The following is a 26225-nucleotide window of genomic DNA, read 5'->3' on the forward strand; positions in this document are numbered from 1 at the left end:
CTGTAAAGAGCCAATCTTCTGCCCTTGTATTCTCTAATCTATAGAAATAATGGCACAATATATAGTTTTGACTCCGAGTTGAGAGCAGATGTCTTGGGCAGTTATATTCTATCTGGGTTCAGAGCGATGGATCAGCGTGTATATGACTCCACCTCTGATAGATTCTGGTCCTAATAAACCTAGCCATAGATCTGTTCTGAATAGTCGTATATTGACACTGTACTAAATTTTCCCTTCTTTAACACCCTGTAGTCGCTAAATACCTAAATCTACCTCCTATATGATTGTATAATATTGTATTCTTAGAAGAGAAGGACAGCGCGTGAGACGCCGACGCGCGTTTCACTACACTGAGCTTTCTCAAGGCAAACCTGAGTTGCCCCAGCGATTGGTCCTTTATAGTGTAAAAACCTCCCCTTAGATGACGTAGTGTCGGGCAATCCTTCTGCGTGACGTACGGGACTACTTTGTATGAAGATGATATCTCTAATAGGGATACATTGTTATAATGATAGAGAGGGATCTCTATACATTTAGATCAGTGGATTTTGAACACTTATTGTTCTCTAAAGGATTGTATGTTCCTGGGGTATTGTTCTATATATGTTACGAGGATATCATAGAGGCTAGTGTTCCAAATATACTTTGGGCATACCGTTATTATTAATGAAGACCATCAGATGGTCGTCCCTATTACTAAATGGAATATGTGACCTACAGGCTGCGCTTAGTCCAGAAGGGAGGCAGGGTGAGTATAGTTGTTATTAGTGTAACAACCTCTATTGAGAAAACCAATGCCTATGTTGGTAATTGATATTTGTTCCTATTTTGAGTTCTGTTTTCTATATTACAAATTAATTTTGTTATGTTAATAACATAGGCGATGGACTGTTGACCATCGATTAATTAAGATCGATTGTTTGGAATTATATAATCTGTCTTTTATGTTGCAATAGTGCCATTCAGTTAATAAGTGTATTGAATTAATGTGTTCAGTTAGTCTCAGGATCATCAAAATATGATATATAAAGTGTACACAAATTTGTCTTGAACCAGTGTTTGGTAATCTAACTAGTATACTTTGGTGGATCTTCGATGTAGCCGATCTCTCTCTAATAGTGATATTGGTGTGTGTGTCCTACTCAATAAAATAAACGTGAAACCTTTTTTAAGGTGCCAATAATGTACTATTCATTGTGCTGCAGTGCATAAAATATATGGTCCTCAATTAGTCTATTAATTAGCCATAACGTAAATAAAATAAGTGACTGAATATGTGTTGTGAAAGAATCTAATGGAAAAGAATCTGATGGAAATCTATAGGAGGGGAGTGAAAATAAATATGACCTGAGTAGCAACCAGTCAACACAAGAAATTTATATAAATACTGAAAAGTTGTTATGATCATTCAGACCTTTTGGGGTCACACTATCCATCAGAAAGATTTTCTTAGTCTCTCTCCTCAGTAATTCCAAATTAAGGTCACCCCCTCTCAAACCTATATGGACTTGTTCCATAGCAAATGCTTGCAGTCCAGTTGGTTTGCTTCCATGGCATTTAGCAAAATGCCTTGCTACCGTGGTAATTTGTTTCATGTTTTGCATGTCCTTCTCTGCCCTTCTGATGTTTCCTACATGCTCTAACACCCTTCTTTTCAGAGGTCTGCTTGTCATGCCGATGTATCTTAGGTTGCATGGACATGTAAGGCAATATACCACATTAAGAGAGTCACAGTTAAGAAATTCTATGATCTTCCATGTTTTAAGGTAACAATCCTGATACTCTTTAGTGTTCACCATATATTGGCATGCAAGACATCTCCCACATTTATGAAAACCAGTAGGTCTATTCGAGACCCTTGTTGGTGGAGGAAGAGCGCTGTGCACCAAGCTGTCTTTCAGATTCTTCGATCGGCGCCAAGTTATGGATATTCTGTCATCCAAGATTCTATCCAAATCTGCATCTGATTTAAGTACATCCCAATGTTTTTGAAACACCTCTGCAATCTGTCGCTGTTCGGCACAAAAAGTGCCTATAAGGCGAACTTTAGAGTCCTGCATTTTGTTCTTGGGAGGTGGGTAGATGAGGTTATCTCTGTTACTCTTGTGGACTGACTTCTCTGCTTTGCGTATAGTACGCTTACTGTAACCTCTGGCCTCCAAGTGATTTTTGAGATCATTAGTTCTATTTGTGAATACTTGTTCATCTGAGCAGTTGCGCCTCATCCTGAGGAGCTCCCCCTTAGGGATACCCCTGATAACTGCCGGGTGGTGGGAGCTAGATGAGTGTAGGAGAATGTTGGTCGCATTTTTTTTCTGTATGTATCCCTATTGGGATGTCCATCTGACGTTTTGGAGATGGTGAGGTCAAGAACAAAATGTAGGACTCTAAAGTTCGCCTTATAGGCACTTTTTGTGCCGAATGGCGACAGATTGCAGAGGTGTTTCAAAAACATTGGGATGTACTTAAATCAGATGCAGATTTGGATAGAATCTTGGATGACAGAATATCCATAACTTGGCGCCGATCGAAGAATCTGAAAGACAGCTTGGTGCACAGCGCTCTTCCTCCACCAACAAGGGTCTCGAATAGACCTACTGGTTTTCATAAATGTGGGAGATGTCTTGCATGCCAATATATGGTGAACACTAAAGAGTATCAGGATTGTTACCTTAAAACATGGAAGATCATAGAATTTCTTAACTGTGACTCTCTTAATGTGGTATATTGCCTTACATGTCCATGCAACCTAAGATACATCGGCATGACAAGCAGACCTCTGAAAAGAAGGGTGTTAGAGCATGTAGGAAACATCAGAAGGGCAGAGAAGGACATGCAAAACATGAAACAAATTACCACGGTAGCAAGGCATTTTGCTAAATGCCATGGAAGCAAACCAACTGGACTGCAAGCATTTGCTATGGAACAAGTCCATATAGGTTTGAGAGGGGGTGACCTTAATTTGGAATTACTGAGGAGAGAGACTAAGAAAATCTTTCTGATGGATAGTGTGACCCCAAAAGGTCTGAATGATCATAACAACTTTTCAGTATTTATATAAATTTCTTGTGTTGACTGGTTGCTACTCAGGTCATATTTATTTTCACTCCCCTCCTATAGATTTCCATCAGATTCTTTTCCATTAGATTCTTTCACAACACATATTCAGTCACTTATTTTATTTACGTTATGGCTAATTAATAGACTAATTGAGGACCATATATTTTATGCACTGCAGCACAATGAATAGTACATTATTGGCACCTTAAAAAAGGTTTCACGTTTATTTTATTGAGTAGGACACACACACCAATATCACTATTAGAGAGAGATCGGCTACATCGAAGATCCACCAAAGTATACTAGTTAGATTACCAAACACTGGTTCAAGACAAATTTGTGTACACTTTATATATCATATTTTGATGATCCTGAGACTAACTGAACACATTAATTCAATACACTTATTAACTGAATGGCACTATTGCAACATAAAAGACAGATTATATAATTCCAAACAATCGATCTTAATTAATCGATGGTCAACAGTCCATCGCCTATGTTATTAACATAACAAAATTAATTTGTAATATAGAAAACAGAACTCAAAATAGGAACAAATATCAATTACCAACATAGGCATTGGTTTTCTCAATAGAGGTTGTTACACTAATAACAACTATACTCACCCTGCCTCCCTTCTGGACTAAGCGCAGCCTGTAGGTCACATATTCCATTTAGTAATAGGGACGACCATCTGATGGTCTTCATTAATAATAACGGTATGCCCAAAGTATATTTGGAACACTAGCCTCTATGATATCCTCGTAACATATATAGAACAATACCCCAGGAACATACAATCCTTTAGAGAACAATAAGTGTTCAAAATCCACTGATCTAAATGTATAGAGATCCCTCTCTATCATTATAACAATGTATCCCTATTAGAGATATCATCTTCATACAAAGTAGTCCCGTACGTCACGCAGAAGGATTGCCCGACACTACGTCATCTAAGGGGAGGTTTTTACACTATAAAGGACCAATCGCTGGGGCAACTCAGGTTTGCCTTGAGAAAGCTCAGTGTAGTGAAACGCGCGTCGGCGTCTCACGCGCTGTCCTTCTCTTCTAAGAATACAATATTATACAATCATATAGGAGGTAGATTTAGGTATTTAGCGACTACAGGGTGTTAAAGAAGGGAAAATTTAGTACAGTGTCAATATACGACTATTCAGAACAGATCTATGACTAGGTTTATTAGGACCAGAATCTATCAGAGGTGGAGTCATATACACGCTGATCCATCGCTCTGAACCCAGATAGGATATAACTGCCCGAGACATCTGCTCTCAACTCGGAGTCAAAACTATATATTGTGCCATTATTTCTATAGATTAGAGAATACAAGGGCAGAAGATTGGCTCTTTACAGCGGGGTGTGTTATTAACCCTGTGCAGGCACCTACTGCAATATCCAATATTATTGCAGCATATATACATTTTGGACTCTTTAACCATAAGAGAAAGAGAGACAAATGTGTATGACTAGCATTATATAACGCTGCTCAGCTGGTACTAACCTTCTCAATAAGGCATGCCAATATACCTATTAACATAGATCTGGTCACCGAGTATAAACACATTATTAGGATTTCCTATGTCCCACATCACTAAAGAGGTTGGATGTACCCTCTAATCAAGGTCAATTACTGACAGTGGATAGGACAAATCCTTTTGCTAACTAGACACTGTGAACTGATAACCCTTATAACGAATGTCTACAGTAAAAACCTAATCACTGTCACGCTCACCCTTCTTCTTCACTAAGAAACAGATTGGCCCAATATTAGGTCCTTTATTACTGTGATATATCATTTAAATTCATATTTTAATATCATTATCCTAGGAAGAAGTAACACTCATAAAATTCGTAATACCTTTCCATACTATTACCATATATTAACTATGTATATAGTTAGAGAGGACGGCGCGTACTAGCAGCAACATGCTAGTTTTATCAGTTTTTGTTATATCCTGGTCATAGTTTTCATATACTCATCTTAATATTTCACTGCTCTGTGGAGATGTCGCTGGTGCCCGAGAAGAGGGCGAAGATGCCCGCTGCCGCCGTGTCCCTGGAGGGACAGAAGATGCCCCTGGTTCCTGTGCCCAGCAAGAGGGTGAAGAAAGAAGCAAGAACTTACTTACCCATCCAGCGATCCAGCGGCGGTAAGTATGCGTTCTTTTCCCCAGGTTCTGGCAGTGGAGGAAGGATGACCAATCAGCGGCCGGATACGCGAGCCAATCGCAGCTCGCGCCCAGGCCATTTAAAAGATTGGCGCTGATATGAGCCAATCGGCGCTCGCGCCGGCTGATGACGCCACGCCGGCGACTATATAAGTCGCCGGGTGGCGCCATTTTGCCAGAAGAGAGTCGGCGGCGGAGAGAGAAGGACGTCGTGGGACGTCCGGAGCTGCGAGTCAAGAACAGAAGCAGCGGAGATCGTCGGCGGGGAGCCCTTGTAAGGGCTGAGAGCGCCCCCGCCTCAGAAACAGCAAGAAGATCCGCACCGAACAGGAGAAGAGGCGCCGCCGGCTGGAGGGTCTGGAAGACCCGGAGAAAGAATGCAGAAGACGGCAAGTTGAGATTCCTGCGCAGAGCAGGTAAGTAGCCTCAACGTTAAGTCGGGCACTAGGCCCGTGGCCACGGTCGGGCACAAGGCCCGTGGGGACAGAAAATTAGGAGCAGAAGGCCCAGGGACTTGGGCACTAGGTCCCTATGAGTTAGTAGGCCAGTAGGCCACAATATTGTTGATAAAGGGGACAAGCCCCTGTTAGTAGTTAGTGAGGGGAGGCTCAGAGCCCCCAGGTGCAAGGGCACAAGGCCCTTAGGTAGGTAGTGGCCTAGAGGCCATAGGAGAGGCCACAGGGCCTGGTTAGGGGCTGATTGCCCATAGTCTTTAAAGGGCACAAGGCCCTAGTAGTCAGATAGGGAGGCCATAGGGCCTATGCAGGCAGGGGCTGGTGCCCCTAGGTAGCAGGGCACAAGGCCCTAGTTAGTGGGCTCAGAGCCCTGAGTTAGAGAGGGGGCTGAGGCCCATTAAACAGAGCACAAGGCTCTGTGTGTAGCTGGGCAGAGGTCCATGGTGTGTAGGGCATAAGGCCCTGGTGGTGTGTGGTAGAGGCGTGAGAGCCTCGTGAGTGTAGGCACGGTCCTGTGTGAGGTGAGCATGCGGAGTTAAGAGGTACAGTAGAGCGGAGGCTCCTGTGGGTGCTGTAGCAACCGGCTGGTTGGCTAGCAGCGGTGTGCTCTGGTGAGTAGCGTGCAAAGTACTGTATACTGTATTTATTCTGTCTGTGCGGCGAGTATTGTTTGTATTACGGTATTTTGGGGTGTGCTACATAACTGTGTCCAGGGGCAAGACATCAGGCCCCCATTAAAGGTAGGCTCTTGTTCCCTGTGTTTTCCTGTACTATCCTGTGCTGTGGGGGACAAGTGTAGTTACCAGCGTACACATAGTCAGGGAAGAACACACGTAGTTTTCCCGTCCTTTAGGTCCCTGGGGTCGCACTGGTTTCCAGAGTGGGTGACTGAGTGAGTCAGTGGCAGTGCAGCACAGCTCAACACAGTTCCAGGGGCGTCCCGTGGTTCAGGTTGAGTGTCCCAGTCCTCAGTTCCGTGCAGGTTCCCTGGCGGTTCCGGAGTGGGACACGTGTTCGATACCCGGGTGCAGGCAGTCGGGCGGTTCAGTTCAATCGGCTGTTCCGGGCGGCAGTCTGTACGCGGGTTAGTGGGCTGTTCCAGTGAGCCTCAGTCGGGCCTGGTGCAGCCGGTCCTTAGGATCCGTGGGTGACCCCATAGCAACAAGGCAGCTTCTTGGTACGGCCTGGGTGAGGGGGTTAGGAACCGCCCTCCGGGTTAGTCCGTGAACACCGGCTGGTGTTCCCTGTAGTGTGTAGTGAGCAGTTCCATTAGTGCACCACACCAAGTTAGTCATAGTTGTTTGACTTAGTTGCGTTGCCGACCATTAGAGTGTTGTTAGGGTCGGGTCGCTGTTGTGGTCAGTTTAGCGTTTGTGGGTGCACATCTTTAGTCTCATCGTTAGCGCAGAGGGAGGCTGTGTGTTCCTTGTCATCCGCAGGTGTCGGGGAGGTGCAGGAGAACCGGATCGGAAGTGGGAGTGTCCCGGTGAGTATCACGCTCGATTCCCCCTTTCGGTTAGGCCCTCACCGGCAGGTGTGCGAGGTACTTGAGGCGGGACTTGTCCTGGTCTCAAGTGCCTGTAGTCCCCCGTGCCTTGGCAAGAGCAAATTGAGGAGGTGGCAAGTGGGCTTGGACTGAGAGTGTCCTTGTTCGTTGCCGTATTCTCGGACAGCCCTTACCTGGTAGGCACGGCCGTAATCTCTGTCTCTTTCCTAGAGGGACGTGGTTGGAGGTGACAAGGGTTGCGGCTGCAGATCTGCTGGGATCAAATCGCAGCTGGGATATCGGAAGCGGACTGGAGGTGACCATCGTTTACAAGGTAAGTTCTTTTGTGTTGCGTCTGTCCTATTCCCCGCAGGCGCTACAGCTCTACACATTATTAAAACTGTAATATTAATTTTAATGTATACCAATAAACTTTAAATGTGTTTTATATAATCTATATCCTTAGAGTGCCCTAACTTACACATACTAGTTCTCTGTTTTTGTAAACCTCTGTGAAATAGCCTGTTCCATTACAAAACTCGATTTGTGCGAAAATTTACTGCAGCTTAGCTCATCCCAAGTCCAATGCTTTCTAAAATGGAAATATGTTTATTACTTTATTCCTTGTACCAGAATATAAGGCCAAGGCTGATCATTTGCTGTTTGTACACCTAATCCAAGCTTTGTGCAATTACTGGTATTCCATGTGGCACAGTAAAAGGAACACGACATTTACATAGCATTTAAAAATAACAAAGGTATGTAAGAGGGCCTTGCCTATATATTGCACAGAGCCTTGCTAGTGCATGAGAGAAAACACATTTCAAGATTCCCAACACAGTGTGTAGCAATGTCTCCACATGCTTCTTCTTAGGACGTGGCAGCTGGCTCAGAAACTACTGTACATTCAGAAGAGTTATGTGTATATATTTAAAGGAACACAGTCAGAGTTCTAACACAGTCAGAGTTCTAAAAGATTGCCATACCGTTTTACATATATCCTCTTGTACTGCATTGCTATTTAAAGGCTTTCACAGCCAATAGTTTGTCTGCTGCTACCCAGCTTGAGTCATTATAATTGACATTTCCAGCTTTGCAATGGTATCAGTGACTAATCTGAACTGGAAAAATGCCATATAGGGCGTCCATTCTCATCATAAAGACAATATAAAATTAAAGATAAAAATATAAGGCAATGGCTAATCAAGTGAAATTTAATTGTGGATTGCTCAAAGGGTCAAATGATTACTACCACCAAAACAACACCTGAAAAATAACAATAAAGAATGTATAGTACAGTAAATTAACCCAATGCTCCTGAACAATAAACTATCTAGGAGTTTTCATGATGAAAAAGAAAGTTAAGTTAACTTTGTACCATAATAATCACACAAAAAATGCTAAAACAAAATAAAATTTAGATTTTAAAAATATGAAATGGAGCATAACTCATAACAAATGCGTCAAATAAAGTAAGTTAACAAGTATATACCAACAAAACATAATAGAGAAATCATTAATATTGTTGAAAATGTGATCACATTTAAAAAGTTAATAGAATGAAAACATTTAACAGAAAACCTGTAACAAGGAGATACATTAAAAAAATATGTGCATCTTTCTACTTGATCAACTGCTGACTTCTATAGGAGCAGAAGACAGGGATAGAGTAATACATGCAGGAAAAGCCTGATTGCTAATATCAAGATCTCCTAAACAGTTTGTTCAGGTCCAGCAATAAATAGCAGAAATGTCCTTACCAGGTCAGCATTTTTGTGAACTTCCTATGTAATGTGCTACCTAAGCTTATCCCAGGTGGAAAATGCATTCATGTCTATGGGCAAAACATGGCAACCTCACAAAATGATTTCAATACATTATAGGTTAGGTGCAAAACAATGATCAAAGCAGTGAGGTAAGCAGTTATGGGGAAGATTTAAAGCTGTTTTTTGTCTAACAGCTCACAACATATTTCATGCAGTATTCTCAATACAGATACCTGTGTTTTATATTACAGAGTATTATCCATTCAGCTTGTTCCTAATAAGAACCCGCTATTGGAATCCCTCCCCAGTTTTCTGATTTGTATATTTATAACTAACAATCTTTTCAGTTTTTCTAAACAGTCCAATCTGTTTTCTCCTTTAAAGTATCAATCAAAAGATTACAGAAATATGTCCAAATATGTCCAGTTTGAAGCATGTAACAGTCCACGACAAGTGCTTAGATACTTTCAATTTCCTTGCAGTGTATCAAATGGATGCAGATGTTCTCAACTCCACGGTTAGTTAAATCAGGGTTCCCTTGTCACAGGAGAAGCATCTTTTGCCATTTAGTGTTTATTCTGAAATTTTGGCCATCACATGTAAAAGATAGAAACAGGCATGGTCAAAAAATATAAAAAATGTTACTTTTAAAAACATAATTTCAGTGTACTCACAAAATATTTTATCATACTAGGTGTTTCAAGGTTATTGTTCACAGCTTCAGTCCTGGAGCGTGTGTGTAAAAGAGTCCGAATCCTACTGCCAGTTTTGCTGCTGCTCCTGTTTTCCTTTAATATGGGTGCCTAGTGGTGTCAAAGTTGATGCCACAGTTCTAAGAAGTTCTGTTAGTATGTGTGACTTTCTCCTTTGTACACACGATCCTGGACAGAATTTGAGAACTGTGACCTACTAAGAGATGTAGCTTGGTGCAGTTTTGTTAATGGCCTTGTATAATAGTAGAAGTATATCTACTGGATTTGGTAAAATACAGACAATCAATATAGCGACTGACATAGAGAGCTATCAGGGAGGAGTAGTAATAGAAGAACATTTTGTAAGTAAAATTAGTTTACCCAATGCATTCAAAATAGATTATAGGGGTAAAAGGGCAGGGCCGTCTTTCCCATTGGGCACAATGGGCAGGTACCCGGGGGCCCTGCAGCCCAGGGGGGCCAGTCGGAGGCAGCACAAAAAAAAAAACCTGAAAAAAAAAAGAAAACACTTACCTTGCGGTCAGCTGGCGATCCGGCTCCCTCCCTGGTCTCCTCCTCTGTGCTGCGCTCACAGTGCATGTCGGGCGTGACTTTATTACGCCCGCCCGACATCCATTGCGGAGTGCGACGGAGGAGGAGACCAGGGAGGGAGCCGGAACGCCAGCTGACCGCAAGGTAAGTGTTTTCTTTTTTTTTTCAGGTTTGTTTTTTTTGTGCTGCCTCCGATGGGCCCCCCTGGGCTGCAGGGCCCATATATACAATCATTTTTATTTTTTTTAATGTATATATATATATGTATATATAGGGGCCCTGGTGCACTGCTTTGCCCGGGGGCCCAAAATGTTGTTAAGAGGGCCCTGTAAAAGGGTAGGGTGAAAGTCTGATTAGGGGCAGACTAGTAAGAAGTGAAGTTTTCGCAGTGTATTGTGTGAGATATGCATGTTATGCAAGGGTTTCCTGTATGTAACTTAAGGAGTGTAGTTTATTTTCATGTTTTGTCAGGTAGCTTCAGTTGACTGTTGTGGATATTATGAGCTCAGTTTTTGTAAGATTGAGTTTAAGGCTGAGAGAGGATATTCAAGGTGAAAAGGCAGAAGGACATTCAGTAATGCGTGCAACAGAGATGGTGAGAGATTATGAGTGGAAAGATACATGTGGATTTCAGCAACACCTCTATGCTGATGATTCACAAAGAGGTTAGAGAGGCATTGAAGTTGAGAGATGGGACGATAATCTGTTAGTTTGGGTCAGAATTTTTTATATTCAAAAGAGGTGTCATAGCCACATGCTGGAATAATAATGGAAGGATACCAGTGGAGAGGGAGAGTTGCGTTAGTTAAAGCTGGGAAAAGCACAGAAATAAGCAATCACCTGATTTTTTAGGGGAAAGGGTACTATAATGGAAGAATAAGAAAATAATACATACTTCCTCTTCATTTTAGGATCAAAAGAAGAGTAGATTCCAGAGACTGTGGGAAAGGAACTGTGTAGGTTTTTGTTCGGGGAAGAGGATACCATTATATGAAGAATCTTGTTGATCTTGTCCTTGAAGTAGGAAGCAAGATCTTGGGCAGCAATGGTGGTCAGAAGAGTTGGGGTGAGAGGGTTAAGTGCAATTAGGAGATATTTGGAGTTAAAAGCCTGAGATGAGATGAGAGATAGGAAGTATATTTGTTTGGTATTGTGCAGAACGTAATAGGACTAATAGCAGTACATTTGAGGAAGTCATGAGAAGTTCAACATTTTCATCATTCTGGGAAAAATTTGAAAACAGTGCATTTTTTGAGTGTGCCATGGTAAATGCAGAGAGAAAGAGTAGCTGGAACTACTTGCTCAAGTGCTGTTACTAGGGATTGATAAAAAATGTCCTACTTCCAGATCAGAACAGTATTATGTAAAAATTGGGGATAGAAATTGTTGCAGAGAGGATGAAAGTTATTGACAATTTGTTGAAATTGTTGAGTTGAGATTTGTGTGGTTAGGAGAAGACTTAGTGGAGTGGAAAGAGGTTACATCAGTGGCAGAGAGCTTACAGTTGATAAGCTAATGACCAGAGAGAGAGAGAAGATTGTATTCCAAAAAATTCAAACTGAACAAAATCTGGAGAAAACAAGATCAAGGCAGTGGCTATCATAATAAGTAGACAGGTCAGTCCACTGGGCAAGGCCAAGAGAAGATTAAAGATAATAGATTGGAGGCACATAGAAGAATATGAATTATCAACAAGGATGTTGAAATCATCTAAAATGTTGTTGGGTATAAGTAATAAGAGATGTGCGCTGACCCCTGCGTTTTATTCTTGGATGTGTTTTTGCTTTTAAAACGCCTTTGTGTTTTGGTTTTGTTACTGGTTTTGACAAAAAATCCTGAAAGGTTTGATTTTGGATCTGGATTTAATTAAAAATTGTGAAAAATAGGTAAAACTAAGGGACTTTTTAGCTGTTTTGCTCCCATATTACTATTTATATCGTTGACATTCATTTCTAGTAATTTACAACAATTTTGGCCAATGCCTGCAGTGAACTGGCTCGCTAAAATTAGTGACAGAGTAACGGTAAAAATACATGGCAGTTTAATAATTAGTTCTTATTCCTAACAAACAAATTATATATTTTTTGGGGAGGGTTATGCTGCTCAGAGTCAAAGAAGCGAACAACCTGCTGCTCACACTCAGTCACAACAGCCTGTTTTTTGCCTGCTTAATAAAGATGTCACAGCCTGCCCCTGACAAAATTACTTGAGTATAAAAGCGTAAAAACTTAAAGATTTAGAATAAATAAATATATTGGTTTTTCGGGGATCCTGCTACATTGCTGTTCACACTCAAAAACAACACATTTTCTGCATGCTTAATAAAGAGGTCACAGAGACTGTCCCTCACCAAATTTAAGGTAAGTACAGTGGGCTGGGGGTGTCATAATGTGTCTTGGGGGTTATAATATGTCTCGGGTGGTGTTATAATGTGTCTGGGGGGGTTATACTGTACCTTGGGGTGTCATAATGTATCTGGGGGGTTATAATGTATCTGGGGGTTATAATGTGTCTGGAGGGGTTATAATATGTCTTGGGGGGGTAGTTATATGTCTTGGGGGGTCATGATAATATATCTGTGGGGTTGCATGATATGTCTGAGGGGTGGCATGATGTGTGTGCAGGGTAGTGTGGTGTCTCTGGGGGGGTGGTGTGGTGTGATGTAGCAGGGGGTGGCATGATGTGTTATGTGGCTGGGGAGGGTGTGGTGAATGTAATATTTTAATAGAATGTATATTTTCTATACTGCGTGATCTGTGTTATGCACGGTGGTCACTTATTGCTCGGTTTTCCATATTTACATTTTCCAACAGGGCCGAACATTCCAGGAGCCATACAAGAATCTAGTACCATGTTGTGAAAGCTGCAATAACAGGTAGGTGAGAGTAACACCATTTTAATACATTATGGGGAAGTCAATTAGCCGTGAAGTATCTCCGAAACATGACCTCAGCTGCTACAGACCACTTGACTGTAGAATTGATCTTTGTTTACAGGTCTGCATTTTCTACTTGCTTGTTATACTGTATCATTCAGTGCTTCCATTTGTTACACTACCCTTACAAAAGTGAACAATGATCTACTTACATCAGTCTAAGATTACTTCTCCAGAATCATCCTCTTCCCTTCTGTACCATCTACCATAACAAACTGTATCTTTGCTATAGCTGCATGGATGTCTCCAAGCTTAATATGTCATTGGGGAAGCCCAATTAAACAATAAAATGTATATGACTGTCAAAAAATGATTTCTTTGCAGACTAATTACCTAGGAATTTGTCTAGTAAGGTCAGTAGCAGACTAACAAGATTAAAATGCATCCCAAGATACACAGTTAGCCTCAGGGAGCCATATGGGCACAAGTGCATACTGGCACTAGTGCATAGTGCCCCAAGTGTGCAGTAAAAATGATACCCCCATCATGAAATAAAAAATGTTGCCCTATCATAACTATTACCCCTGTTAGCAGTGAAATAATATTTATCCCCTTAATTTAACTATAAAATAATAATGTCCCATTAATTTCATTATAAAACAATATTGCCTGTATAATTATATAAATTACTTGATTTTGCCCCTTAGTCAATAAATAAATAAATAAATAATGCTTGCCACATAAAGTTAATGTTGTCTTATTTTTATGTTATGAATGGCAATATAGCTCAAACAGCATGAACAACCTCTCAGGTTTTTCCAGTGGTTTCCACTGCTTCATATATCTCATGTTTTGAATTTTTGTCATGGTTAAAAGTCACGATAGCGATTTGTAATGTAGCGCCCTTTCAGACATCTGTGGTTTGCAAACCCCTCAAAAACAACAAAAAACTGGAATTGCAGAATGTTACAAACCGCGGCTTGAAACATTTCCCCTGCTGTCTCTATGGATGCCCAGAAACACACACACACACATATATATATATATATATATATATATATATATATATACAGAGAGAGAGAGAGTGACTTGGATACCTGTTGTCACCACTTCGAGTGACACAAGTACAGGCAGCACACCTGCAAGTTTGGCTGCTACAACTCCATAAAGGTGCAGTGCAGTATGCTGAGATAGAAGCAAATGATGGACACATTTATGGAGAGATCATCTCTAAAAAGAGAAGTAAAATAGAAAGTAAGAGAATGTTATAATATCGTCAAACTTTTTGATTATATATATACATATATATATATATATATATATATATATATATATATGTTTATATGTATTGTAACAAAAGGAGGCATTTATCTGGCAATATGCAGAGAAAGCAGGGAAGTAGAGTAAAACATTGGCACAGTTATGTACCTAGGTGGAGATTAAACCAGGTAAAAACATATGTGTAGTTTAAAATTGGTTTACTTACATGATTTAAAAGCTGCTTCCTCTCAGCAAACAGACAGGGTGGGTCTGATAGTCTAAACAGAGCCAGGGATGGGCGTTTCCTTTTAAAGAGAAGGTGGGTGTGTCACCCGTCCATCAAGCTAGGCCTGTGGGAGGAGTGTCAGGTATAAAACCCTGCTTGTTTCATTGTTCAGTGAGATCAACGCTGGGCTAGCTGGCTGATCTGGACAGAGAGCTGGACTATGTATAGTAAGCGTTGAGGGTCTCCATAATTGCTGTGCAAGTATACGTGTCACGCACCGGACTCCCGCTGCCTCCCCGGGAGCCGGCGGGTGTACCCGCTAACTACAGAGGCCATCCCCACCAAGACCCGCTATTTCTTTTCACTTACCTGGTCCACGCTGCTGCAACTCTCCAGCGCTGTCTCTCCCCTTCTTCCGTTCAGCGCTCAGTGGTTCTGCGCATGCGCAGAACCGTCTAACTGCTTTATGTGTTCTCACTGCCCTCTATTGGCTGGTCAATTGGAACTGCACTATATATACTTCCTCTGACCAGAACTCAATGCTGGTTCTTTCAGTCAATCCCTGACTTTAAGATTGGAAACAGCTCCTGTGTCTTTGCTATTCCCTCAAGCTTCCAAGCTACGTCTCTCCGGGGAACTCACCTCCAGGTGACTACGCTGCTGCATTCCGGTAAAGCACTTCCAAGTGGCGACACTATCTTTTCCTGCTAACCAGCTCCCTAGTGACTACTCCGCTGAACGTCTCAGTTATATTCTCTCTCTCGAGTAACCACGCTGCCAACCTCCCGCCTAAACACCGCTATCAAGTGACAGCGCAGCTTCTACCTGATTCTACGCTCCGTCTGCTGTGTTCGCTGAGAACTTCTCCAGGGGACCGCGACCTGCAAGTGGAAGCCGCAAAAGCCCATATTCCCTTGCGGGAATCTCTGGTGAACACCTTTCACTTGTTAGACTCCGCGCCCCTCGCTGAAGTAACGTCAATCTCAGCTGAACTATCAGGATCCAGTTGAAGTCTCTCTGGTAACGTGACACTAAGAACCAGCCATGTCAGATCCTGATAGAGAACCTTCCGCCAAGGACATGCTTCAACACCTGGTTGGAAGAGTGGAGCGTCAGGATGCAGTTCAGATGCAACTTCTGCAAGGTTTGCAAACTCTTGCATCCCGTTTAGACGCCTTACAGGAGACCCCGCCTCAGCCGGCTGCTCAACCACAAGCAGTCGAAGTCCCTGCTGCAGCCGCTTCCTCTCTGCGTTTGCCTACACCCTCCAAATTTGATGGTGATCCTACCTCTTGCCGAGGCTTTTTAAATCAGTGCTCCATTCAATTTGAGTTATTACCTCAGAATTTTCCTACTCCCAGGTCAAAAGTCGCTTATATGGTCTCCCTCCTATCCGGGAAAGCCCTGGCATGGGCCTCGCCTCTTTGGGAACGTAATGACAATCTTCTCAATGATGTTTCCGCCTTCACTTCGGCATTCAGGAGGATTTTTGATGAGCCGGGACGAGTGACGTCCGCTGCTACTAGCATCCTAAGACTACGTCAAAATTCCCGTTCTGTGGCTCAATACGTTATTGAGTTTCAGACCCTAGCTTCCGAGCTCCAGTGGAACGATGAGGCTCTTGTTGCTGCCTTCTGGCAAGGGCTGTCAGATAAAATCAAGGATGCCCTCTCTTCTCAAGAATTGCCACCCACCTTGGATGCCCTAATTTCTCTCTGCAACCGGGTAGATCTTCGGCTTCGGGAAAGATCGTCCGAGAAAGACCTTCCTAGACGGTCTACCTTTCGTCTAGCTCCTCGTTTTCAACCACCTACGTCTACGGATGAGCCTATGCAATTGGGGCGCTCCCGTTTATCTCCGGATGAAAGAGAGAGAAGAATGAAGAATAAACTATGCCTATATTGTGGAGATCCTGGTCACCTCCTGGCTTCATGTACCCGGCGTTCGGGAAACGACAAACCCTAGCCTGCACTGGAGAGGTCAGTCTAGGGACTCTTACTTCCTCTCCAACTTCTTTTCCAGACCTAACGTGTTCTTTCCCTGTCACCTTACATTTGCTTTCAGGGCCCCAGTCGTCCAAGGCCTTGTTGGATTCTGGAGCAGCCGGGAACTTTATGTCACAATCTCTGGTTACTAGGCTAGCGCTGCCCACTGTTCCGCTGAAAAAGCCCTTGGCTACTACGGGCATTGACGGTTCCCGTCTCCCTAATGGAAGTATTCTTAAACGAACAAGACCCATCTCCATGCAAGTTGGGGCTCTCCACTGGGAAAAGATTTCCTTCCTCGTTCTTCCACTAACCATCAGCCCAATCATCCTAGGTCTACCTTGGCTTCATCTACATTCACCCCATCTGGATTGGCCTTCATCACAAATCATTGCGTGGGGTCCTGCCTGCCCTCGCCAATGCCTAACACCAGTCAAACCTCTCGGCTTCACACAGATTCCTTCAGAACCCACCACAGTTATGTTACCGCACCAGTATTCTTCCTTTTCGGATGTCTTCTCTAAAGCCTCCTCTGAGCGTCTACCACCCCATCGAGCTTGGGATTGCCCCATCGATCTCATTCCAGGGAAAACTCCTCCACGAGGTCGAGTCTATCCGCTCTCACTGCCCGAGACAGAGGCTACTACACTCTACATCAAGGAAAATCTGCAACGGGGTTTCATCAGACCTTCCTCCTCACCCGCCGGGGCCGGGTTTTTCTTTGTGAAAAAAAAAGATGGAGCTCTCCGTCCGTGTATCGACTACAGAGGCCTGAACTCCATCACTATTAAAAACCGCTATCCCATTCCATTAATCACCGAACTCTTCGATCGCATTAAAGGTGCGAGAATCTTCACTAAACTCGATCTACGCGGAGCTTACAACCTGATCCGGATTCGCTCTGGGGATGAGTGGAAGACGGCTTTTAACACACGGGACGGCCATTACGAATATCTAGTGATGCCGTTTGGCTTATGTAACGCCCCAGCCGTCTTCCAGGGGTTTGTGAATGAAATCTTTCGCGATCTGCTATATTCCAATGTCGTAGTATATCTGGATGACATCTTAATCTTCTCCAAAGATCTTCCCAATCATCGTTTACATGTGGCTGAAGTTCTTTCCAGACTACGTACCAACCATTTGTTCTGCAAATTAGAGAAATGCATATTTGAGGTTCCTAAGTTGCCTTTCCTGGGCTATTTGGTTTCTGGCTCCGGTCTACAAATGGACCCGGGGAAAGTTCATGCTATAATCAACTGGCCCCAACCAACTACACTCAAATCCATTCAACGTTTTTTGGGTTTCTCCAATTATTACAGACGCTTTATTGCTGGTTACTCATCTGTGGTGGCACCTCTGACAGCTCTCACCCGAAAAGGGGCAAACCCGCAAAATTGGACCGCAGAAGCATTGGAAGCGTTCCAATTTCTCAAAAGAGCCTTTTCATCGGCACCTATCCTCCAGCAACCCGATGTCTCTCTTCCTTTTTTCCTAGAGGTGGATGCATCTTCCACCGGTGTAGGAGCAGTTCTTTCGCAAAAAAATATTCAAGGCAAGTTCCATCCCTGCGCTTTCTTCTCCCGCAAGTTCCTGCCAGCAGAGAGTAATTACGCCATTGGGGATAAAGAACTCCTGGCCATGAAGTTGGCTCTAACTGAGTGGCGTTATCTTCTAGAGGGGGCTCGTCACCCAGTTACGATCTTCACGGATCATAAGAATCTACTCTATCTCCAGTCAGCCCAATGCCTGAATCCACGTCAGGCCCGCTGGTCCCTCTTTTTTACCCGCTTTGATCTGCGGGTCACCTTCAAACCCGGTATCAAAAATAGGAAAGCGGATGCATTATCCCGGGCTTTCCCAGAAAATTCGGGATCAGACACCTTGCTGGAACGTCCCATCCTGGACTCCAAATGCATTAAATTATTCTCAACTTCCTCAAACCCCATTCCCCCCAGGGAAAAACATTTGTTCCTCCTCATCTACGGAAGAGCCTTCTTCACTGGTGTCATTCTTCACGATTTTCAGGTCATCTTGGCTCTCGTAAAACATTCGAACTACTCTCTCGACAGTACTGGTGGCCCAAATTCCACTCCAAGGTTAAAGATTTCGTGGCTGCTTGCCCTATCTGTGCCCAAAACAAAATTCCTCGCCAGGTTCCACAAGGGTTACTTCAACCTCTTCCACTACCTACCAAGCCCTGGACCCATCTTAGCATGGACTTCATCACTGACCTACCTCCAGCTAATAAATTTAATACCATCTGGGTTATTGTGGACCGTTTCTCGAAAATGGCACACTTCGTTCCACTCATCGGCCTTCCATCCTCAGCATGTCTAGCTCAACATTTCATTAAGGAAATCTTCCGACTACATGGCTGCCCTGCTGAAATTGTCTCGGATCGTGGGGTACAATTTGTCTCAAAATTCTGGAGATCCCTTTGTCATCTTCTGGGTATCCGTTTGAAATTCTCCTCCGCATATCATCCCCAGACCAACGGCCAGACAGAAAGGGTCAATCAGGATCTGGAGACGTTTCTCAGGATATTTTCTTCAGCCAACCAGAGTAATTGGGTGGATTTGCTACCCTGGGCAGAGTTCGTACATAACAATTCCTTTCACGAATCCACATCAACCACTCCGTTCTCCGTGGTATTTGGAGGCCATCCGCGTATGCCAGAGTTTTCTGCCCTCCCTCCCACCCAAGTTCCAGCAGTTAACACTCTTCGACAGGACTTTCTATCCATCTGGTCTCGAGTTCGAAAGGCCCTTCAGAAATCCTCTACTCGCTACAAGCTGGCAGCAGATAAAAAACGCAGAGCTATTCCTCTTTTGAAGGTTGGCGACAAGGTGTGGTTATCTACAAAGAACATCCGTCTTAAAGTGCCCTGCATGAAACTTGCTCCTCGCTACATTGGTCCTTACAGGATCATTCAAGTAATCAGTCCCGTGTGTTTTAAGCTACGGCTACCACCCACTCTACGTATTGCCAATGCCTTTCATATCTCCTTATTGAGACCACTCATCATTAATCGGTTCTCGGTTCCTGTCACATCTACCACTCCCCTTTCTCTCCAACAAACTGATGAATTCGAGATCAGCCATATTCTGGATTCCAAAAATTCTAGAGGAACAATCAAGTATTTAGTGGATTGGAAGGGGTACGGTCCCGAAGAACGCTCCTGGGTACGGGCTGCAGACATCCGTGCTCCTCTTCTGCTGAAAAAATTTCATTCCAAATTTCCGAAGAAACCAGGTCCTAGGTGTTCGGTGCCCACCTCTAAAGGGGGAGGTACTGTCACGCACCGGACTCCCGCTGCCTCCCCGGGAGCCGGCGGGTGTACCCGCTAACTACAGAGGCCATCCCCACCAAGACCCGCTATTTCTTTTCACTTACCTGGTCCACGCTGCTGCAACTCTCCAGCGCTGTCTCTCCCCTTCTTCCGTTCAGCGCTCAGTGGTTCTGCGCATGCGCAGAACCGTCTAACTGCTTTATGTGTTCTCACTGCCCTCTATTGGCTGGTCAATTGGAACTGCACTATATATACTTCCTCTGACCAGAACTCAATGCTGGTTCTTTCAGTCAATCCCTGACTTTAAGATTGGAAACAGCTCCTGTGTCTTTGCTATTCCCTCAAGCTTCCAAGCTACGTCTCTCCGGGGAACTCACCTCCAGGTGACTACGCTGCTGCATTCCGGTAAAGCACTTCCAAGTGGCGACACTATCTTTTCCTGCTAACCAGCTCCCTAGTGACTACTCCGCTGAACGTCTCAGTTATATTCTCTCTCTCGAGTAACCACGCTGCCAACCTCCCGCCTAAACACCGCTATCAAGTGACAGCGCAGCTTCTACCTGATTCTACGCTCCGTCTGCTGTGTTCGCTGAGAACTTCTCCAGGGGACCGCGACCTGCAAGTGGAAGCCGCAAAAGCCCATATTCCCTTGCGGGAATCTCTGGTGAACACCTTTCACTTGTTAGACTCCGCGCCCCTCGCTGAAGTAACGTCAATCTCAGCTGAACTATCAGGATCCAGTTGAAGTCTCTCTGGTAACGTGACAATACGGTGTCAAAACATTATTACCATCCTGACAATAAAGAACCATAAAAAGGAAGAAGTTGTACGCGTGTGCTTCTGCAGTAGCGGGCTCTTGCCACAAGTGGTGTCAGGAGTGGGATGCTCCGGGAAGCAAGTTTCCGCTACCCAACCCGCGCAGACGTCAACATGGAGGAAGTACTGAGAACCCTCGTGAATGTGGCCGCTGCGCAGCAACAGCAGCAAGCTCAGATGCTACAAGTCGCCGAGGCACAGGTGGAAAACACAAGGCTCATAAGAGAAGAGTTAAGCCAGGTGAGGCATGACAGAAATGAACCAGCTGGTCTTGTTCTCCAGAAAATGTCACCAGCTGATGACGTAGAAGCATATCTGGTGTCTTTCGAGAGACTTGCAAAAAGGGCAAAATGGCCTCCTAAAGATTGGGCTGAGAAACTGGCGCCATACCTGACTGGTGAAGCTCAGCGAGCTTATATGGATCTAGATGAGGAACGGGCCTCTGATTATCTGTGTCTAAAGCCTGAGATATTGGCTCGCATTGGAGTTTCCGGGCCAGACAAAGCCCAGCGCTATCACCAATGGCGCTATGATAAAGAAAACCGGTCAGAGCGCAAGTGGCTGAGCTTTCTAAAATTTTAAAGAAGTGGCTGCAGCCTGAGGAGAATTTGCCTTCTCGGATTATTGAAGTTGTGGCGATAGATCACTGCATCCGGGGGCTGAACCGCGATTTGCAAAGGTGGGTTCTGCAATCAGACCCACAAACTTATGAAGAGCTTGCCACCGTGGTAGGAACCTACAGTGATCATTTCCGCCCCGCCGTGCGGCCAGTCTGAGGGGCAACAACAGCAAGTATCTTATTTCATAGTATACTCATACTAACTTTATGGCCACATGACTGGACTTTCATTTTCCCTTTTCTCACCAACGCCTATGGATTTTACTCACTGGAATTTATTATGCTGATTTTATTAATGTTGTTTTGATTGTTTTAATATCAGTGACATGCAGGTAGTTTTTTAACTTGTGTCTGTAAATTTTGAAATGTATTAAATTGTTATTTATTTGCCAATTTGCACACAGGACATTACCATATTTATTTATTTATTTATTTATCAAACAGGGACCTATAGTCAATGAGCGCCCAGTTAATTCTGTTTTATATACCATATTTTATTGTTAAAAATAATTTCCTGTATAGAGTTGCTAATGTACAAGGCGAAAAAGTAGAACAATTAATGGTTCCTCAGGTCCATGTAATCCTAGTGTTAAAAGCAGCACATACACATGTCTGTGGGGGACACCTAGGGGAGGATAAAACACGGGAACGCGTTCTGCTAAGGTTTTACTGGCCCGGTGTACACATGGCAGTAAAAAAGTATTGCCGGTCCTGTCCCATTTGTCAGAGAACCTGTCCCAAACCCATGTACAGGGCACCTCTCATTCCAATACCAATAGTACAAGTTCCCTTTGAACGAATAGCTATGGACCTTGTGGGGCCCCTGGAAAAATCTGCACGTGGGCACCAATATATACTAGTGGTGCTTGACTATGCAACCAGCTATCCAGAGGCAATTCCTCTACGAAACATAAAGTCCAGCACCATAGCTAAAGAACTTGTATTGATGTTTACACGCTTGGGAATACCCAAAGAAATTCTCACAGATCAGGGTGCTCTATTCATGTCTAAACTGATGAAGGACATGTGCCAGTTGCTAGGGGTTACGGCGTTTCACACCTCTGTATACCATCCACAAACAGATGGCTTGGTGGAACGCTTTAACCGCACATTAAAGCACATGCTCAGGAAAGCAGTGGCTCAAGAGAAAAAAGATTGGGACACTCTTATTCCCTATTTGATGTTTACCATCCGTGAGGTACCTCAAGCTTCAACAGGGTTTAGTCCCTTTGAGTTATTGTTTGGGAGACAGCCCAGGGGTATCTTGGATATGTTAAAAGAAGGGTGGGAGCAGCAAGGTCCCAAGGAGCCAAATCTGGTACAATTTGTGTCCCAAATGTATGAGAGGCTAGGAAAGATAGGGCCCATTGTGCAGCAACATGTAAAAGAGGCCCAGGAACGACAGAAGAGAAGTTATGACAAAAGTGCTGTTGTTCGATCTTTCAAGCCTGGGGACAAGGTCCTAGTCCTGGTTCCTACCCAGGAAAGCAAACTTTTCACCCATTGGCAGGGTCCATATGAAGTTCTAGATGCTGTCGGTCCTGTCAATTACAGAGTCTACCAGTTAGGTAAGAGAAGGGAGGAGCAAATATATCGTGTGAACCTCCTTAAACTCTGGCATGATGAGGAAACCTCTCCTCAGGTAGTGAGTACTGCCATTGAAAAGTCTGAAGTGCCCATAAAGCCAGGCTTGTCCATTCAGCAGAGACAACAGACTGAAGAAATGATTCGCCGGAACAGGGATGTCTTCTCTTCCATTCCTGGGCGCACTACCTTAATCGAACACGACATTGTCACTGCGCCAGGAGTCATTGTAAAGCAGAAGCCATATCGTATTCCAGAAGCCAGATGGGTGGACGTGAGAAAGGAGGTCGAGAAGATGCTCCAGTTAGATGTAATTGAAGAGTCCACTAGTGAATGAAATAGTTCCATTGTGCTTGTCCCGAAACCCAATAGGACAATTAGGTTCTGCAATGACTTTAGGCGCCTAAACAGTATGTCGCAGTTTGATGCCTATCCGATGCCACGTGTGGATGAACTAGTGGAAAATCTTGCTGGTAGCAATTATTTAACAACCCTTGATCTAACAAAGGGTTATTGGCAAGTTCCCCTGACTTCCACGGCCAAGCCAAAGACTGCATTTTCCACCCCTGATGGTCTCTATCAATATAAAGTCCTACCCTTTGGGTTGCATGGGGCACCTGCCACCTTCCACAGGGCTATGAATAAATTGCTACGACCTCACACAGCTTATGCAGCTGCTTACTTGGACGATATAGTGATTTATACCCCAGACTGGGGATCACATTTAGCCAAAGTTGAGGCGGTCTTAGCTTCATTACGGTCTGCAGGGTTAACAGCTAACCCAGAGAAATGTGCCATAGCCATGAGAGAAGCCAAATATTTGGGGTACATTGTTGGTCGAGGGCATGTAAAACCCCAGCTAGACAAAGTGGAGGCAGTCAAAAATTGGACAAGACCAGAGAAAAAGTCACAGTTAAGAACCTTTTTAGGCTTAGTAGGTTACTACAGGCGGTTTGTAAGCCACTTCGCCACTAGAGCTGCTCCACTTACGGACATGTTAAAAAAAAGTTGTCCAGATAGATTAACCTGGTCTGACTCTGCAGAAACCGCCTGGTCTGATCTTCGGTTAGCTCTTTGTTCCTCTCCAGTTCTACAAGCACCAGATTTTACCCGGAGGTTCTTCCTCCAAACTGATGCTTCTGGTGTTGGCTTAGGTGCAGTCTTGTCACAGGAGAAGAATGGAGTAGAAAATCCTGTCCTGTACCTAAGTCGTAAGTTGCTTCCAAGGGAACAAAAATATGCCACTGTGGAAAAAGAATGTCTCGCCATAAAATGGACTACAGAAGCTCTGCGCTATTATCTCCTAGGCAGAGAGTTCACCCTAATAACAGACCATGCACCATTAAGATGGATGCAGAACAACCGGGAGGTAAATGCCAAGGTAACCCGCTGGTTCTTGGCACTGCAACCTTTCAAGTTCTCAGTAGAACATAGGCCTGGGATTCTACACAAAAATGCAGATGTGTTGTCACGAAAATATGCGCTCCCCGCGAAGTCTGCGTCACCCTACTTGGAGACGCTAGGGGGAGGGATATGTAACAAAAGGAGGCATTTAGCTGGCAATATGCAGAGAAAGCAGGGAAGTAGAGTAAAACATTGGCACAGTTATGTACCTAGGTGGAGATTAAACCAGGTAAAAACATATGTGTAGTTTAAAATTGGTTTACTTACATGATTTAAAAGCTGCTTCCTCTCAGCAAACAGACAGGGTGGGTCTGATAGTCTTAACAGAGCCAGGTATGGGCGTTACCTTTTAAAGAGAAGGTGGGTGTGTCACCTGTCCATCAAGCTAGGCCTGTGGAAGGAGTGTCAGGTATAAAACCCTGCTTGATTCATTGTTCAGGGAGATCAACGCTGGGCTAGCTGGCTGATCTGGACAGAGAGCTGGACTATGTATAATAAGCGTTGAGGGTCTCCATAATTGCTGTGCAAGTATACGGTGTCAAAACATTATTACCATCCTGACAATAAAGAACCATAAAAAGGAAGAAGTTGTACGCGTGTGCTTCTGCAGTAGCGGGCTCTTTCCACAATATATATATATATATATATACAAGTTAACCCGTGCATGATACTCATGCATTCTAGTCAAATCAAGCTACTTAAGGTGTTAAAAAGGTTCTTGTCATCTTCATCGCCACACACACACGCCTCTAGGCTTTTATATATCAGATAATGCTAAGAATTTAGTAGGTCAGTGTAGTATATAACTCCGCCCAGCAGGTGGCGCTGCAGCTTGAGCACTCTGTCACCCGGTAGTTTTTTCCACCCACACACACACACACACACACACACACACTAACACAGCATGTGTGTTCATGAGGTAAAATTACCTCACGAAAATGAGTTTGAGCCCTCAACTCGTAAATTTAGCCTTTACTACCCCTCCCACGGGATGATGATGGAAGTTAACTGACTTCACTATTATAATTTTTTTGTCAAATAATGTCAGTATTCCAAATTTCAGGTCAATTGGATGAGCCCTTTCTTAGAAAATAGTTTTTTCCACATACACACACACTAACAACACACGCCGCTAGGCTTTTATATTTTAGATTAGAAGATAATGCTAAGAATTTAGTAGGTCAGTGTAGTATATAATTCCGCCCAGCAGGTGGCGCTGCAGCTTGAGCACTCTGCCACCCGTTAGTTTTTTCCACACACACACACACATACACACACGCCGCTAGGCTTTTGTATATTATATATATATATATATATATATATATATATATATATATAGATATATATATATATATGTGTGTGTGTGTATATATGAATATATATAGGTCACAGAGTAACCCTCTTAAAAATGAGTGATACTCTAAAATATGATTAGTTTAGTTTTGTTATTCATTTCACATCTTTTGATAATAAGGTTTTGAGGATAAAAAAACTTTTACTTGTAAAATAGTTGTCAATGATTGTCTGTCCCTCTGTATTGTGTGGATCAGCTGATAGTACAAGGACCCCTGCTTCATCACTGTCCACTGCAATAGTCAAAGGGCTATGTTGTGTTAAATCCAGTGTGCAATAGACTGCAAACCAACAGAATATCCACCACCTTTGCAGAGGCATAGAAGAGCACAATACCAAATTTATCAAGGCAGCTGAACCTGGTCTTCACACCCCTATTTGTGCTGGGCCGGAATATGCAGATGCAACATAGGTATCATTAGCCAAGAGTGACATCCATATGCTAAATCACCTGAAATGGGAAGGTTACAATTAACGATAGCTAACATTAGTGCACATATATAGCAGTTATCACTACTCTTTTGAGAACAGAGCAGGGGCTTCAGGGGCCTTGGAAGTGGCAATAGTTCTGCCAATGATGCAGGTATCTTTTGACAGATTATCAGGAACAA

This window comes from Mixophyes fleayi, chromosome 3, assembly GCF_038048845.1.
Source record: "Mixophyes fleayi isolate aMixFle1 chromosome 3, aMixFle1.hap1, whole genome shotgun sequence".
NCBI classification, from domain to species: domain Eukaryota; kingdom Metazoa; phylum Chordata; class Amphibia; order Anura; family Limnodynastidae; genus Mixophyes; species Mixophyes fleayi.